This window comes from Rhodnius prolixus, unplaced genomic scaffold, assembly GCF_049639745.1.
Source record: "Rhodnius prolixus isolate KJV_2025 unplaced genomic scaffold, Rpr scaffold_5, whole genome shotgun sequence".
NCBI lineage: Eukaryota > Metazoa > Arthropoda > Insecta > Hemiptera > Reduviidae > Rhodnius > Rhodnius prolixus.
In genome coordinates this window covers 33,008,550-33,020,380 of record NW_027411624.1, presented here as the reverse complement: position 1 = coordinate 33,020,380, position 11,831 = coordinate 33,008,550, and the positions used below count along the sequence as shown (strand labels likewise).

The following is an 11,831-nucleotide window of genomic DNA, read 5'->3' as shown; positions in this document are numbered from 1 at the left end:
TATTATACATCTCTCTCTAAGAAGCGCACCACCCGTTCTGGCAAATAAATAAAAACGATTTTTAAAGTCCTACATCTAACCAGAGTTAAAAATGAAGTTCTCACAGGAGTTCTAGTGTTTATTATGATTGGGTTTCACATAGCAATCAATTTTATAGAAAATGTTATAGCTTTTCTTCTTTAAATGACGAATAACGAAATCCATATTGAGTTTGGAAGGGCGGAAAATCATTAATTGTGTTAATTCCACTAAATAAATAAATGTATTACATTCCTGCAGATTCAGAATATTTTATTTTTACCTAATTAAAAAAAAAAAAACTCAATAGAAAGAAATATCCACATTATAACAAATATTTTTAAAAAATAAAATCTGAGAAGTAATTTTTGTATAGTCTGAATAAATGTTTTATGAAAAACATTTTTAATTGAATAAATTGTAGAATATAAACAAAATAAGAATAATATTATATAATTATTCACAATTAATTTAGTAAAACATACTATAAGATCATTCTTTTTTAAATTTTTTATTTAAAATTTACTTTTAGAATGGGTCAATACAATTGTGTTTGAATAGACTCTTCAGCAAACTATTATTGACTGATTCTATATTCTAATGTGCATAGTAATATATTTAGATAAATAAAGGCATTATTCATAATGGATGTATTATTATTCATAAAAATTGAACACTTCTATTCTGGATTACTCAGAAAATTTATAAGTAAATTCTTGCGAGTGTTATAATGGTCCGCATTTTTTTGTTAATGGATCATGAAACACAGGGCAAGCTATTTCTTGGAAGATCATACTCTTGGAGAATTGTAAATCAGTTGACAACAGATCGCGCCCTAACCCAAATAGATTAAGAATTCTTTACTGCAAGCTAAGTCTAAAAATGCTCGAGAACCAATTATCAACTAATAAGACGCTTCTCAGAGTTTTAAAATTAAAAATATTTGATAAAATTGATGTACCCTTTGTCAGCAGCTACTACACCACACTGATTGGTGGTGGACACCACAATTTACGAGAATTTAGTGCACACAGAAAGCTAAGACAGCAATGGCTTTGGACGATGATACTACTTAAATTAAAATGTGAAAGAAAATATTTTTTTTAATTGAATAATATACACTAAAAAGTAAAGTTACCTCAGGATGTATCCTCTTAGGTATGCCCAGCGTCGCGCTATATCCACAAGTGATTTTGAATCCAACTTTTTGATAATCACTCCTGACGTTCAATGCTAAAAATCTCTCTTTTGCAATGAGCAATTCATTCGATTACCCTGGAATTAAAAAGTATTTGTAAGAACTGTCTGTTTATTAGAGATCCAATAGAAAGATTCTCCATTTATGTTCAATCTTATTAAATGAACACAATCGAGGGAGGTTACACATTGTGTGCGTGAATAATAATAGTTTCAAATTTCCGTACTCAAGTACCAAACTAAATGAAAATAAGAAATGTTAAAATGAAAGAAAATCAAGCATTGTGTGATATGTGAGATAACTGACATGCCCTGAAATGCTGATTGAACATTGTACAGAAATAAATTTAATTCTGTAACATTTTGCTCTTCTGGTGGGAGCTCAAACAAGAAAAAATTTGTTTAGCAAGAAAATATCCAAGGGTTTGCCAAACTCATGAGGGATTAAGGTGCACTAACCACTGAGCTCTCTTTAAAGTTATTTGGCGTGTACCTTTCCATAAAATTAATAACGAAGGAAGTTGGAAGTAGTACAATCAAACTACATGAGGGACATCTAAACCATTAGAATGGTTTTTAAAAAAACTGTAAACCTGTTCAAAAAAATAATAATAATAAAATGTAGAGAAGAAGTAATCGTGAACTGGATCCCAACGCGGAGATCACGGATTCTAATCCAGTTGCTAGCCCTTAGATTTTTTTTTTCTAGAAGTTTCTTACAGCTCACTGACCGGTGATGGATAGTATAGTCTGTAACGAGAGAAATCGTCCCGGAGGCCGGTAGTGCACTGTAAAATGTTCCGGGCACCAATGACTTCAGATGTTGAAGCGCCTTAAAAATAAATAAATAAACTTAAAAACAAAGCAAGCACCCAAAAAACTCTTCTTAATTCAAAGTGATTCCGAAGCAGGAAAAACTAGATGGTCCCTTCATTTAGATCGAAATGTTTTATTAGTAAATTAGGAAATCTTTTAGAGAGAGAAAAAAAAACAAGAACGACTCGATTACATATTTATGTTCTTTCGTAGATTGCGTTTGTCAGTATCTATACCAGTAATGCATTCCGACTTTTTTCAGAAATTGTACAGACAATTTTTCAATTCGACGGAAAACTTATAGTCAAACTATTAAATTAATCTGTAAGTTACTTTGAGCCGTAAGCTAAAAAAAAAAAAAAAATTATCACCTCTTTAAATTTGACTTTTACGGAACACTTATCCAAAATATGGTACCAAATCAGCCCAGAAACTAGTGACTCTTAAACATCTTAATTTATAAAATAGTAAACAGTTTCAGTTCTTCTACCCAGTTATACGTAAGATAAGGAATTAAATGAGGTTGAATACGCAGTGCCGCAAAGAAAATTGATAAAATCTGATATAGTGTATGCTTGTTTAGTTAATTTCTGGCTGGTCTTAGGATTTTTAAACATACAGATATCACGATGTTAGGAAGCAGTTATCCAAATGCGACAGAAACTTAGTAACTAGCTACTGAATTTTTTTGTGACTAAACTGATAATCAACTTCATGATATAGCCTGTTTCTGACCAATGTCAATTATTGTGAATTGACGGTTAACTTCAACGAGTTACTTTCTTATCACACGTGAGCAAATTATTAACTGTTCATTACTTGGAGCACGCTAATATTTTCATTTTTTTTTTTTTTTGTTATTATTTATTCCAGACTGTTTTAAAATTTCAACACTCTATTCATATTTCCGCAATTAATTAATGTTCATTATTTCTTTTAATAAAACATTGCTTTCCATATTTACCTTGAACTTTTAAATTGATATTTAATCGAACTAATATCGGCGATATTGGGAGGTTGGAGGTGTTTTCTCATGTATGAGAAAATGATTGCCAGGGTCGCATTTGAGATCTTAAAAGGTTTAATAAAAAATAAAAGAAAGAAACTTATAAACAATTATTTTTTTCATTTTCTTTTTAATTTATATTTCTCGCCTAGAATATGTAATGTTGATCGATCTCAGAAATACGAAGCGTCGGTATTTTTTTCTTTTTTCTGTAACACTGTTAGGAGAAACTCCTAGTAACTAAACCTAATTGACCTCTGATTCAAGAGGTTACTGGCAATTTAAATATTCATTCATCTTGATTTTTTTAGAAAACCATTTTTGCTTTTGTGGTTTCTCTCCTGCTGTTTCTTGCCGCGCCATCTGAAATATATTACTTTGGCAGTTTAGGCTTGTCTAGAAGTGATAAATGATTCATTCATAAAGTAACAAACAGCCTTTACGAAGTTCAGAGAGTCAAAAAAAAAAAGTAAAATAATACCACAGATTTCTCCAGTTATTCTTCTCAATCTCAAGAGTTCTATTTGGCCAACTATCTTAAAATTTGGAATTCTTACTGATTTGCACCAATTGGAATCTACTATTACGTAGAAGGTTGAGAAGTGTTAAATTAAAGTAAGAGGAACTTACAGTACTGCTAAGCTAGAAACAATTTGTCCATTATAAGCTACTTCTTAAAACCATTAGAGAAATTTTTAGGAGTGAAGATTCAACCTTCGAGCTGTTAAGGTGTTTCAATTAGACTTATTAATAATTTGAAAAACCCTAATCGCAGATACACAAAATTTTACCCTGTATACTGAAAGAAAAAGATTAAATATGAAGAACAGTATCAGCGCAATGGGCTGTTATTTTGATGGTTGCAGACTGACCATTTTGAAGGTTAGTTACTGCAGAGCTGTGGCTTTTGTTGATTTAAACACAGTCATCCAGGAATAAGGAAATATTATTGGAACATATGCTTCTTCCATCGGAGAAGCTGCAGAGATTTTGAAGTGGTGAGACGCTAATCCAGGCAGTACTCCAATTTAGTGGAGATATGTTGGAGAAACTCACATAATGTATTTTGAAGATACAGAAGGTAATGAAAAAGTGTATGAGCTATCCACTCCTTTGAGTTACCTACGATCGCCATCACTCAAGACTGAGCATCGGACGATGAGGAGTTGAAATAGAATTAGAGCGGCACGAACATGCGCCATAGAGATCATATTTCTGACTAAAAGTATCATAAATGGAAGACAAGAAGTTCCTTTTGTCCTAGACTAGGTTGCAATTAAAAGTTTTGGTAGATGTGCAGCCCGGGCTCGCTTTGATGGGGTAATAAACTAAAAATTTCAAGATGGAAAAAAGTTTTCATTATTTATTAAAATTTAATAAGCTTCAACATCTAAGGTTATGGCGCCTTTATGTTTAAATGCTAAATGAGGAAACTATAGTAAATTAAAAGGGAATTTGTGTTGTCTATTCAATTTTTCACAAGTTAAGTCTGTTCGTGATGAGAAACTTAGGATTCTTAAACAATTTAAACTTCTGAACACATTCATAACTTCCTAGTTTGCAAATGACTGTTTGACGAAAAAAAAAAAAATACTTATTCCGCAAATTTTGTATAATATAAATGCTATTGTATTTGACAAAGGGGCTAACTTTCGTATGAACATCATTCGTCTCAAAAAAAAGAAAGAAGAGTATAAAACTTCAGTTAAGTTAAAATGGAAAATCAAAAAGGTCCAAAAAAAATGCATTGAACATCAAAATAACAATTTAACTGGCTAAGCAAAGATAACATTTTTACAAACCAACTTCATAACATGATCTTTACCACCATGAGGTTTGTCCTTGGGTCATTTTTAAAGAAGCACGCTTTTGTTTAGAGAGATCGTGAGCATTGTAATTGTTAATGTACATATATTTCCTGTAATGGTTATTACATGTACATCCAGAAAGAGAGAGAGAATAGGAGAGAGGAGTATATATTGTTAAAAATATTAAAAACAAAATAAAATATTGTAAAAAGCTGTATTATTTTTTTAATAATCGTGAACATTTATAAAAGCAAAGGGACATTAATGATCTGAGAGAGTAGGCGTACTACATTAATTACAATCAATTATCAGTTTAATGCTGTGGGTAGATAAGTCTATCAACAAGGTGTATGTAATTTTTGTTTTTTTATCAGAGAAAAATTACGTTGCCAAATCCTAAACTGGAGTCTAGTAGGAGGAGCAGTTTAGTAAAAGCATCAAACATTAAAATCTCTATAAAAGCACCCATAATGCGACATTTTTTAGCATTTCCCAAAAAATGGTTGAAAGGCAATTTTTGAGGGGGGAGGAGAAAGTAATTTCCTTTAGTTTCTAAAATAAAAAAATCTATGACGTTGAGAATCAATGGTGGAGGGTAGTCTTTTCTGTTAAAATACTGATTTGACTATCACTAACTTATGATTTACTCCTGCTAAGACGTAAAATGTACCTGCCGAGGTGAACTAAAATTTGTTTATTGTGATAATTGGAGAAAGAGCATCATCTTAAAATTTTCTTAGTGCCTTGTATGGGTCCAATAACTTTTAGAATAAAAGTGCGAGTACATGTATAAATTTTAGGTATCAATGAACTTACCCAAAATATTATATTTAAAAAAGTAATAAGTAATCTAATTTATGTTTTGATAAATAGGATCATATTAAGTTTCCAATAATGTGAAATTCTCTGTGTTCGTCAAACACTCAGAAGATCTTCCACTATTCAACAGAAACTAAATACAGTCATAAAAGAAAATATGGCTATTAAATATGTCCAGAAATTATCTAATATTTAGTTCTGCGTAAATAAATTTACAACAAATTACTAGACACTTGAAATTACGACAAATAACTCAAGTCTATGTAGAGCAAGTTTATTTGTTTCATTTTCTCGAAGAGTACAGAAATCCTGCATATTGAAAAAAAGGATTCTGTAGAATCAAAATGAATTACAAATCACATTAGCAAGGTTTAATGTCGTTTCCATGAACAAAATAAATAATACATAAACAGCAAACTTTACGTTTCACTTGAATCTTTAAAAACTGTGTACTCACATTAGGAGGAAAACGATATTTCATTGACCTTGCTGAAGAAAATAATACAAAAAAAAAAATTAAGTAGTCAAACAAAAAATAAAAAAGAAAAACAAACATTAAATAACGACTCGTCAATAAAAGATGATATTAACTACTGTTTAAGTTGCTAAGAAATGATATCACACTACAAAAAACAGATAACATAATTCCGACTCTTTAAAAAGAGTAAAGATTTGCTATTCCATTCAAAAGGTTGATTTTGAAAGGTGATTAAACGACTTCACTAATTCTACACCTGTTAGGAATATCTAATGATTGTTACAACTTGGCTGAAATGACTAATGATAACTGCTGATTGGAACTTGACAGATGAAGGAATCCATTTATATAAACATCTTAATAATTACACAAATAAACAATAAATTATAAACATCTAAAACAAGGTACACAACAATGACCGTGAACAAAAATTTAAATGCACATGGAACATTTGGACTTCTTTTATTCCTAGAGAGCGCAATTCAAAATAATTTATGAAAAAATCTACATTTGTGTGCTGAAAAATCTAGTGATTATTGATAGGTTTTTTCTTTTAAAATATTTTGGGCATGTTTAGCCATGGGATCTGACAGGAAACTACGTCACTGGCCTAAATTTACAATTTATGGCAGAACTAACCCGCGTTCAGTAAAATTTATCATTAGTAGATATTTGTCGATTTATTTTATTCTCTATAAAATTTTAGGGGAATTTAAAGAAAGCTTATACTGCTCTCTAGCTGGCTTACTTAGTAATAAATATATGATCTACAAGCACGTGAATAGATTACGACATTTTAAAACACTAAACCAAACTAGTGCTAATAAAAATAAATAGAGCAAAAGGAGGGTGACTTATAAATACTACTAGAAACGTCAGGAAATGACTCTAGACATTTTTAATCAATTTATTTATAACATGATGTTTCTCAATAGAGAAGGAACCATAAATGTATAATAAGATATTAGTGCCGGTAATGAAAACAGATAATAAAGATAATGTCGAAAAATGTTTACAAAATTAAATAAAAAATCCACCTGCTAAAAAAGTAATTAGAAGTATTTGGAACTACCTTCCTCACTAAACTCACTGACCAAACATAAGCGAAAAACAGTTTTAACAATGTTTCACAGTCAATTACATGTGGCTATTGATTAAATATTGGTCACAGCATAAACAATATATAAGTATATAGAAACCTGTTAGGAAGGTGAATTAATTGTATTAGGTTTGGTTGTCAAATAAATAGTTCTTAAATGAATCAGCAATTTATTGTTTTTTCGTGGCAAATTTTGTTAGTAAATCTTTTGTTTAATTAAGGAAATAATTATATTAAATAAACTTTTATCTGAAATTAAAATAATTAATGATTACTCCTTATTAGGAGAAGGTATCTTATAAGTTGGATTCTTGGACTTACTTTTTTATAAGAAATATAATAGTCCATACATCTTTTTAATAATGATGAGAAGGTTGGTTTTATAAAGCAGAACAACCAGTTATATTGATCGTCGCTCGATTGCATTTTCGTCTTGGTTATTTCTTCAATCCAAGTATCTGATGAGCTCGACTTCTACACAGTATTTTAAATTTATCGCCAGACTCCAATTCCTTTCCTATAGAATCTTCCTTCTGCTATTTCTACCTGTTTTCATAACTTTTTGCACTGATTCGAGTTAACGTTACTGCGCTTAAGTTCTATTTGCATTATATTTAAATTGTACTGAAGATTCTTTTTCTCATTTGATAGAGATTATCTGCAAAGCTTAAATCTTATAATTTAAAAGATTAAGATATTCTTATTCCTTATTCTTTCTTTTCTCGACAAAGAGGGCTGCAAACTGCTTTATCCCAACTCTATTTTCGAATTCCCTAAAGCCTTGCAACGCGCGGAAGGACACAACGAGGGTGTAAACAGTTTATAGAAATAAATGTAAACAAAAGAAATCCGACAAAAAGAAACTGCGAAAATTAAGCTGGGATATTTATTACAACCCTATAAAAACATATATCTTTTATTAATATTTATCCACAATAAATTAAATAATTTCACGCCATCGAATGATAAATGTTAAGATATTATTAATAAGATTAATAACGAAGTTCTTCAAAACAAAAGAAAAATTTGTTTAAGCCTTCTACATAAATATAACAGTATACCCATTAATAAGAAAAAAAAAAAGGACTGTTCGATTAATTTATTTATCAAAATTGTAATAAATTTCAAAATGACTTTAATAAACTAATTGACTTGGTTAAAATTTGAAATACACTCGGTGTATTACATAATCGGAGTTTTCATATAATTGGAACTATATGTAAATGTATATAATTTTTAATAAATTGTAGTACTGCGAACTAAGTGGATTTGGAAATTAATTAAGTGCTGACGTTCTCCATATGATATTTTTTTTCTTTAAGGCAGAAATGTAAATATTTATATGCAATCATGGATCTTACGTCAGATTGCAAGACAAGTATAAAGGAAAAACAGCGTTTGCCACTGATTTATTAATCCAAATGGGAGAAAAATTATTTCCGATTTCAGTAATCATTTTATTTTTAATAAGGTCATCTCTATGGCTTATGCTTATAACCAATTATAATCTGTTTTACATTGTGTGTCTTCTGTCCTACTTATTTACATACCTAAAAAAGCTTTTCGACTTGAAATTAATGAATTAATAAGAAAGAGATTTTTTCCCGGAGATCAGCCCGTAAGAGGTTTGAACTGTTTCGAAAAAGCAAGAATGACATTAATCTCCACGCTTTGAAGAGATCATGCTGTGCGCCGGGTGAAGCAGCCAAATCAACAGAAACTACAAAAATCGACATGAGTTCTTCCTTTTATTATTATTATTAATTAATATTTGTAGTTTTATTTGTAATAGTTTACTATAATTATTGTAGATATTGTAATTATTGTATCATACATTGTATACAGTGTTATTATATTATATAAGTTAACTACATGTGTTATTGTAGTATATAACTCACCTCCATTATTCTTAAACCACGAGTATCTTCGAGCACAACCATTATATTGCTATTTATTTGGCAAGTTGCTATTCTTTTGGCGTTTTTGTCTTTGTCTAGATTGGTGAGGTATCTGCAAAGAAATGAAACCATGAGAAGCAAATAAATGACTTATTAGAAACAACATAAAATTCGTTAACAGAGAAAAAGAAATGTACATTATTTGTACATAATCAAATATATACATAACTAAATAAGTGTGTTTGGGAACTACATGGCGAGAAGGAATGTCACTAACAACAATTTGCAACGCATTTGCCATGAAATACTTCCTTTATCACGTGGTTAGCAAATGTTATATATTTTTACATTCAAATTTGGTAAAGCAAATTAACTGGCCGTATATTCTTAGTGTATAAAGCTTGCTCTTTCCATCTATTACTTTTTAAACATTAAACCGTTTTTCGTTCACTAATATTAATTTTTATTCTTGTCACACCTCTAATTGCCTATTTATCATCAGTTATGATGAATACATGTTATTTATTCTGTTTACATTACATACATACAATGAATATTTAAAATAAAACCATTAAATTTAATAGAAAGAAGAAGAATGCAGTAATTAGAAATTGACCCACCTTTACCGCTGAAGCTTAAAATAAAATACAAAGACTCACAAGACTTTCAGAAAAATTAAATTACGAAGTCTAATTTTGAAGTTTCGAGTACAATTGATATCCTATATCAAGAATTTTTTATATATTGTACAGTTTAACAACATTCACGCAAGCAAGCTCACCAGGGCCTATACACTACACACCCAAGGAATACCTTCCTTTAGAGATAGCTTTGGCAAAGGGAGTAAACCCTTTAAATCCAAGGTTCCCCATAGTTTCAGGAGTTGGGATTAGGGCCGACAACCCTACCCTGCAAAACGTTTAGAAACATCAATTGGAAAATTGAGGAGGCTAGGGCCCTCCATGAATTGTAATGACAAGAAAGAAGAAGAAGAGGAAGTATGTACAGTTTAAAAATTAGATAATATTTAAATCTTTTTAAATATATTTTAAAATCATATTTCTAACTTTATGAAAATGTTAAAAGTTAGAACCTTAAGAATCGTAGTCAGAGAAAGACGTTATTGTTTTGATAAAAGCAAAACTGTTGCAAAAAGTATGAAATCCTAGATGGAACAAGACTATAAAGTGTTCACAGTATGTAGAACAAGTTGTTAAATGAAAAACAGGATTACAAAATAAAGCACCATAAATATTTACTATCCGTATAAAATACACAATTCCTTCCATGTGTGTTTTGAGTAAACTAGTGAGAATAAAGTTTCATTGGGTAGTGGTAATATGCTGGAGGAACACTAACGATAACAACAATTATTCCAAAAAGAAGCAGAAATAGAATTTAGGAAGATGGTTATTTCTTAGTGTAGATTATATCTTTGGTTAAATGTTAGCTGTAATAGTTTTGCATGTTCTGTTGTTAACAACATGCGTGGGCTGTAGAGGTAGGTTATATAGATATATGGTGAGGGGATCAAACAGACAGAAATATTGGCAGGCAATGGAGATACACTATGCGAATGGAAATATACCTTATGTTCATGTAAATAAGATGGCGCCATTAATATTTTTTACTCTCTTTTAAACAACCATACTGACAAACGCTCTAATCTTTTGTAAGTATACATATAGTAGAGAAGAACGTATTTAAGTATGGGTGACATACTGTTATTATCGAATGAGTCACAAAACTAAAAGTAACAACAGCCCACATGATCTTTTAAAACGGAACTTATGTCTTTTACTAACAAATAAAGCGAAATTCGCTCTTCTTACGTAAAGAACAAAATAAAAACTTTCTGAGCTCTTCATTTATTTAAAATATTAATCAGAAATTAGGAAAGATTTAGTAGTGACACCCAAAATAATTTTTTGTAATATCTGTTTACATTCTTAACTAGAAGGTGGTTTATCCCATTACTGTTCTTATAAATCCCAAGGACAATGTTTCCCCTTTTTTTCTCTCAGGAGGATAACTACTGTTCAGCTATTCTTCAGGAGCGCTTGAATACCATATCTGTACATGCTAACGCAAACAAAAAGTTGCCAAAAAAACTGAATTAGAACATGGGTTTTTGAAGAAATGTAGCCCAATCTAGGATCAGAATGTTAGAGCGGAGGATGAATTTAGAAGTCAAGATGCATCCTATTAAGTCTCAAAAGCTCAACTCATGTCAACTATGTGTCCTCCAAAAACTCTAGAGCTATGGTCAGAGAAATTCTCCTCTGCCAGCTGAGCCATCAATTTAAAGGCCCAAACTTCAGGAATTCTTAGCATAGAAAACATTATCTTCCAAGAAAGAAGACAGAGTCTCTCTCTTTCCAGAGCTCATTGCCTATAAAATGTTTCTTCAGGAGACCTATCTCGTTTTCGAGAGATCCACGGTAGCTTAACTTTCGTCCACCCACTGGTTTAAGCCCTAAAAGGTTTTACAGTGCCTTTCAGGAAAACTTACGATAGATTTTTTCATACTCTATTAATGATTAAGATTCTAAACCACTCATTTCTCAAGGTATTCAGAAGCAAACTGTAATAGGTGCTGCAGCAAAAGTTCGGCGTATGTTCAAGTGCCATAAAGGCGTTTCTTTCTCAACGACTTAATGTAATAAAAACTATGAAGATTTATTCAGTGCTC

At 30.6% G+C, this 11,831-nt stretch overlaps 1 protein-coding gene across 41 annotated transcripts in view; it reads right to left on the bottom strand.

Moving 5' to 3' along the window:
* The window catches only part of LOC141458524 (uncharacterized), a 158,182-nt gene that overhangs the window by 78,234 nt on the left and 68,117 nt on the right, over positions 1 to 11,831 (bottom strand). For 39 of the 41 annotated variants that reach the window (XM_074136622.1, XM_074136624.1, XM_074136602.1 and 36 more), the window contains 2 exons: positions 9,140 to 9,251; positions 1,157 to 1,293 (listed from right to left, as the gene is read on the bottom strand). The gene's annotated coding sequence lies outside the window, so the exon portion shown is untranslated. Of the gene's footprint in view, positions 1 to 1,156; positions 1,294 to 7,562; positions 7,788 to 8,776; positions 8,962 to 9,139; positions 9,252 to 11,831 lie in introns of those variants that run through there. The other 2 variants (XM_074136598.1, XM_074136636.1) reach the window with 2 other exon arrangements.